The sequence below is a fragment of the Pelodiscus sinensis genome, chromosome 1 (genome assembly GCF_049634645.1).
Source record: "Pelodiscus sinensis isolate JC-2024 chromosome 1, ASM4963464v1, whole genome shotgun sequence".
NCBI classification, from domain to species: Eukaryota; Metazoa; Chordata; order Testudines; family Trionychidae; genus Pelodiscus; species Pelodiscus sinensis.
The window spans coordinates 60121621-60128489 of NC_134711.1; the positions used below are offsets into that span (position 1 = coordinate 60121621).

At 40.4% G+C, this 6869-nt stretch overlaps 1 pseudogene; it reads left to right on the forward strand.

The window, feature by feature from the left end:
• Positions 1–720: 720 nt before the first annotated feature.
• LOC142827191 (protein FAM200C-like) lies at positions 721–5881 on the forward strand (annotated as a pseudogene).
• Positions 5882–6869: the final 988 nt, after the last annotated feature.

Here is a 6869-nt window from a genome sequence, read left to right on the forward strand (position 1 = left end):
TAGAGAGTCTCTGGGTTAAGCTAAAAGGGGTAAAAAAACGAGGGTGATATCATGCTAGGAGTCTACTACAGGCCACCTAGCCAGGTGGAAGAGGTGGATGAGGCCTTTTTTAAACAATTAACAAAACTATCCAAAGCCCAAGATTTGGTGGTGATGGGGGACTTCAACTATCCAGACATATGTTGGGAAACTAACACAGCGAGGCACAGGCTATCCAATAAGTTTCTGGACTGCATTGGAGACAACTTTCTGTTTCAGAAGGTTGAAAAAGCTACCAGAGGAGAAGCTGTTCTGGATTTGGTTTTAACAAATAGGGAGGAACTAGTTGAGAACTTGAAAGTGGAAGACAGTATAGGGGACAGTGATCATGAAATAATAGAGTTCATGATCTTAAGGAAAGGTAGAAGGGAGACCAGCACAATTGAGGTAATGGATTTCAGGAAGGCAGATTTTGATAAGCTCAGAGAACTTGTAGGTAAGGTCCCATGGGAAGCAAGACTGAAGGGAAAAACAACTGAGGAGAGTTGGAAGTATTTCAAAGGGACGTTGTTAAGGGCCCAAAAGCAAACAATTCCGCTGTGTAGGAAAAATAGAAAATATGGCAAAAGACCAGCTTGGCTTAACAAGGAGATCTTGCATGATCTAAAAATAAAAAGGAGTCATATTAAAAATGGAAACTAGGACAAATAAAGGATGAATATAGGCAAGCAACATGGGAATGCAGGGGCAAGATTAGAAAGGCAAAGGCACAAAATGAGATCAAACTAGCTACAGGCATAAAGGGAAACAAAAAGACCTTTTATAAATACATTAAAAGCAAGAGGAAGACCAAGGACAGGGTAGGCCCACTGCTTAGTGAGGAGGGAGAAGCAGTAACAGGAAACTTGGAAATGGCGGAGATGCTCAATGACTTCTTTGTTTCGGTCTTCACCGAGAAGTCTGGAGGTGTGCCTAACGTAGTGAATACAAGCAGAGAGGGTAAGTTTAGAAGATAGGATACACAAAGAACAAGTTAAAAATCACTTAGGAAAGTTAGATGTCAGCAAGTCACCAGGTCCTGATGAAATGCATCCCAGGATACTCAAGAAGCTGATAGAGGAGGTATCTGAGCCTTTAGCTATGATCTTTGAAAAATCATGGCAGACACGGGAGATTCCAGAAGACTGGAAAAGGGCAAATATTGTGCTCATCTATAAAAAGGGGAATAAGAACAACCCAGGAAACTACAGACCGGTCAGTTTAACGTCTGTCCCAGGGAAGATAATGGAGCAGGTAATTAAGGAAATCATATGCAAACACTTGGAAGGTAATAAAGTGATAGGGAATAGCCAGCATGGGTTTGTGAAGAACAAGTCATGCCAAACTAATCTGATAGCTTTCTTTGATAAGATAACGAGCCTTGTGGATAAGGGAGAAGCGGTGGATGTCATATACCTAGACTTTAGTAAGGCATTTGATACGGTCTCGCATGATATTCTTATTGATAAACTAGGCAAATATAACTTAGATAGGGCCACGATAAGGTGGGTGCATAATTGGCTGGATAACCGTAGTCAGAGAGTTGTTGTTAACGGTGCTAAATCCTGCTGGAAAGGGATAACAAGTGGAGTTCCGCAAGGGTCCGTTTTGGGACCCGTACTGTTCAATATCTTCATCAATGATGTAGATATTAGGATAGATAGTACGCTTATTAAGTTTGCAGATGATACCAAACTGGGTGCGGTTGCAACTTCTTTGGAGGATAGGGACAAAATTCAAAATGACCATAGCAAGTTAGAGAAATGGTCAGAGGTAAACAGGATGAGGTTTAATAAAGAGAAATGCAAAGTGCTCCACTTAGGAAGGAACAATCAGTTCCATACATACAAGATGGGAAGCGACTGTCTAGGAAAGAGCATGGCAGAAAGGGATCTAGGGGTCATAGTGGACCACAAGTTGAATGAGTCAACAGTGTGATGCTGTTGCAAAAAAAGCAAATATGATTCTAGGTTGTATCAACAGGTGTGTTGTAAGCAAAACTCATGAAGTCATTCTGCCGCTCTACTCTGCACTAGTTAGGCCTCAGCTGGAGTACTGTGTCCAGTTCTGGGCGCCACATTTCAAGAAAGATGTGGAGAAATTGGAAAGGGTACAGAGAAAAGCGACAAGAATGATGAAAGGTTTAGAGAACATGACCTATGAAGCCAGGCTTCATGAACTGGGCTTGTTTAGTTTGGAAAAAAGAAGATTAAGGGGGGGACATGATAGCGGTTTTCAAATATCTAAAAGGGTGTCACAAGGAGGAAGGAGAAAATTTGTTCCTTGTTCTGTCCTCAGAAACCAAGAGGAGTAATGGGCTTAAAGTGCAGCAGGGGAGGTTTAGATTGGACATTAGGAAAAAATTCCTAACTGTCAGGGTGGTCAAATATTGGAATAAATTGCCAAGGGAGGTGGTGGAATCTCCCTCTCTGGAGATATTTAAGAACAGGTTAGATAGACATCTGTCAGGGATGGTGTAGACGGTGCTTGGTCCTGCTTTGAGGGCGGGGGGCTGGACTCGATGACCTCTCGAGGTCCTTTCCAGTCCTATTATTCTATGATTCTATGATTATTCTAACATTCCTGTGGTGGGAAGAACACCTCAGCAGTCCAGCACCCTGGCATTTAATTTCAAAAAGGGGAATCACACAAAAATGAGGAGGTTAGCTAAACAGAAATTAAAAGGCACAGTGACTAGAGCCAAATCCCTGAAAGCTGCATGAAAACTTTTTAAAGACACCATAATAGAGGCCCAACTTAAATGTATACCCCAAATTAAAAAACATAGCAAGAGACCTAAAAAAGTGTGTCTGTGGCTTAACCACCATGTAAAAGAAGCAGTGAGGGACAAAAAGGTATCTTTTAAGAAGTGGAAGTCCAATCCTCGTGAGATAAATAGAAAGGAACATAAACACTGTCAAATCAAGTGTAAAAATGTAGTAAGAAAAGCAAAAAAAAGATTGAGGAATAGCTAGCCAAAAACTCAAAGAAATAACAAAATGTTAAGTACATTAGAAGCAGGAAGCCTGCTAAAAAACCTGTGGGTCCCCTAGACAATCGAGCTATAGAAGGAGCAATCAAGGACAATAAAGCCATTGCAGAGAAACTAAATGATTTCTTTGCTTCAGTCTTAACTGCTGAGGATGTTGGGGAGATTCCCGAATCTGCACCGTCCTTTGTGGGTGATTAATCTGAGGAACTGTCCCGGATTGAAGTGTCATTAGAGGAGGTTTTGGAACAAATAGAAAAACTTAATGTCAACAAATCTCCAGGACCGGATGGCATTCATTCTAGGGTTCTAAAAGAACTCAAATGGGAAATTGCTGAGCTATTATCTGTGGTTTGTAACCTATCCCTTAAATTGGCTTCCGTACCTAATGACTGGAAGGTAGCCAACGTGACACCAATATTTAAAAAGGGCTCTAGAGGCGATCCTGGCAATTACAGACCGGTAAGTCTAACTTCACTACCGGGCAAATTAGTCGAAACAATAGTAAAGAATAAAATTGTGAAGCATGTAGAAGAACATAATTTGTTGGACAAAAGTCAACATGGTTTCTGTAAAGGGAAATCCTGTCTTACTAATCTATTAGAGTTCTTTGAAGGGGTTAACAAACATGCGGATAAGGGGGATCCAGTAGATATAGTATACTTAGATTTTCAGAAAGCCTTTGACAAGGTCCCTCACCAAAGGCTTTTGTGTAAATTACATGGCCATGGGATAAGAGGGAAGGTCCTTTTTTGGATTGAGAACTGGTAAAAGACAGGAAACAAAGGGTAGGAATAAATGGTAAGTCTTCAGAGTGGAGAGAGGTAACTAGTGGTGTCCCCAAGGGTCAGTCCTGGGACCAATCCTTTTCAACTTATTCATAAATGATCTGGAGAAAGGGGTAAGCAGTGAGGTAGTAAAGTTTGCAGATGATACCAAACTGTTTAGGATAGTCAAGACAGAAGCAGACTGTGAGGGACTCCAAGAAGATCTCACCAGACTGAGTGATTGGGCAACAAAATGGCAAATGAAATGTAATGTGGATAAGTGTAAAGTAAAGCACATCGGGAAAAATAACCCCAACTATACGTACAGTATGATGGGGGCTAATTTGGCTATGACAAATCAGGAAAGAGATCTTGGAGTTATCGTGGACAGTTCTCTGAAAACTTCCACACAGTGTGCAACAGCGGTCAAAAAGGCAAATAGGATGCCAGGAATTATTAGGAAAGGGATAAAAAATAAGACCCAGAATATCTTACTGCCCCTGTATAAAACTATGGTACACCCACATCTTGAATACTGTATACAGATGTGGTCTCCTCACCTCAAAAAATATTTTGGCCTTGGAAAGAGTTCAGAAAAGGGCAACTAAAATGATTAGGAGTTTGCAACGGGTCCCATATGAGAAGAGGTTAAAGCGACTGGGACTTTTCAGTTTAGAAAAGAGGAGACTGAGGGGGGGGATATGATAGACGTCTATAAAATCATGAGTGGTGTGGAGAGGGCCGATAAAGAAAAGTTATTTATTAGTTCCCTAAATAGAACAACAAGGACATCAAATGAAATTAATGGGGAGCAGGTTTAAAATTAATAAAAGAAAGTTCTTCTTCACACAGCGTGTAGTCAACCTGTGGAACTCCTTGCCAGAGGAGGCTGTGAAGGCTGGACTATAATAGAGTTTAAAGAGAAGCTAGATAACTTCATGGAAGTAGGTCCATAAAAGGCTATTAGCCAGGGGATAAAATGGTGTCCTTGGCCTCTGTCTGTCAGAGGCTGGAGAGGGATGGCAGGAGACAAATCACTTGATCTTTGTCTTCGGTCCATCTTCTCTGGAGCACCTGGTGCTGGCTACTGTTGGTAGACAGGATACTGGGCTAGATGGACCTTTGGTTTGACCCAGTATGGCCGTTCTTATGTTGGCCAAAGCGGTAGAAGCATCTTATGAACGGTCATTGCTCATTGGTCAAGCCAAGAAAACCCACATAATAGGAGAAACTCTTGTGAAGCCTTGCTTGTTTGAAGCAGCTGATATTGTGCTTGGTGTGAGATGCAAGAAAAACTCAGAAATTTCGCTTTCCGACAATTCTGTGAAACATCGCATCGATGACCTGGTGAAAGATCTTAAACTTCAAGTTGTGGCTGCAGTGTTGGCTTCTTTTTTTGCAATTCAGTGTGACGATACCATTGATGTAGTACAATGCTGTTAGTTGCTCGTCTACATTTGATTTATTAATGATGGAACTGTGAAAACTGCTTTTTTTTTTCCAAAGGAATTGATGACCACAAAGCCTTTTGATCTTAGGAAAACCAACTTTTTTTTTTTTTTTTTTTTTTGAAGAAAATAGACTTTCATGGGAGAAAACTGGGTGGTGTATGCACAGATGGTACTCCAGCAATGCTTAGCTCTTGCTCTGGATTTGTGACATTGGTGAAAGGAAAAAAAATCCAGCCATAACCATAACTCACTGTCATATACAGACAAGCGTTGGCTGCTAAAATCTCTCCAGATGACCTATGTGATTAATTGAATTTGACCATCAAAGTTGTCAATTTTGTGAAGAACAGCACTTTAAATAAGAGACTTTTTGCTGCTCTTTGCACAGATTTGGGAGTGGATCATAAAACTCGTTTCACATGGAGGTACGATGGCTTTCCAAAGGTAACATGCTTTCGAGATTATTCAAACTAAAAGACTAAGTGGAAATTTTCCTCAAGCAACAGAAGAAAGAAGAGTTATATCATGCATTCATGTACCAAATGTTTCAACTTTCACTGGTATATCTCGTGGACATTTTTGAATCTTTGAACAACCTCAGTTTGAAACTGCAAGAAACAATTCTGCAAACATTTAGTACACGACAATGCCATTGAAACATTTACTGAAAAAATCCAGCTTTGGAAACATCGAACGTAAGCTCAGACGCCTTTTTGTATTTTCCAACATTTTCATCACTTGCTGAAAACTAAGGTTTCCAAGAATTTTGTAAAGAAGATGCGAAGAACAAAACTGTGTTTCATCTGGACTGCCTTGTTGACAAATTCATCCGCTATTTTCCAGACAACTTTTCTGGCAATCCCGTTCATAAATTAGAATGCAATACATTCAACATTATGTCGATCCATTGCCAGAAATATTGCAAGAACAAGCACTCAAAATTAAATAAGATTCAAAAACCTCAAGCTTGGAGGAATTTTGGATAAATTCTCAAAAGTTGGAGAAAAAGCGCTACATATTATTCTTCTATTTTCGTTGACATTCCTCTGAAAAAAGCTTTAAGTTTAGTCACATTAAAAACAAAATAAAGAAATCGATGTGGAAAACGATTTGCATTACGCACTTTCATCTTTCAAACCTAGGATTTCCCAACTTGAAGAAAATTCAGCATCATCCTTCACATTAAATTTGTTTTGTTTCTGCTATTTATGTTAAATTACATTTTTATAAATTGTGTGTTAAATCTATTTGTGCTTTTTAAATTTTAAACACCATTTTTATACTACGTTTGTGTTTATTTTAATTGTAAATTACTAATTGATTTTGTTAAAGGGGGGGTTGGATGATGGTAAAGAAGAGGTGGGGAGGTGTGAGGGTCTCAAATCAAAATGGGGGCATGATGCCAAAAAGTTTGGGAACCGCTGTCCTAGAGGAAGGCTGCCTGAGTCATGCGCCACATTTGCTGGGGGGCTGGAGCATCTCTGGCTTTCAGCAAGCATGTGGCAGAGCCCAGTGTCAGCCTTCACAGCAGCCAGGCATTTAACCCCCTCCTTGATGGGCTCTCTGTGGTGAGATGCCATGGGGAGAGAATGAGGAGAGTGCTGTGGCTCCAAGCTGGTGGCAGAAACAAGTCTTGTGATGGGC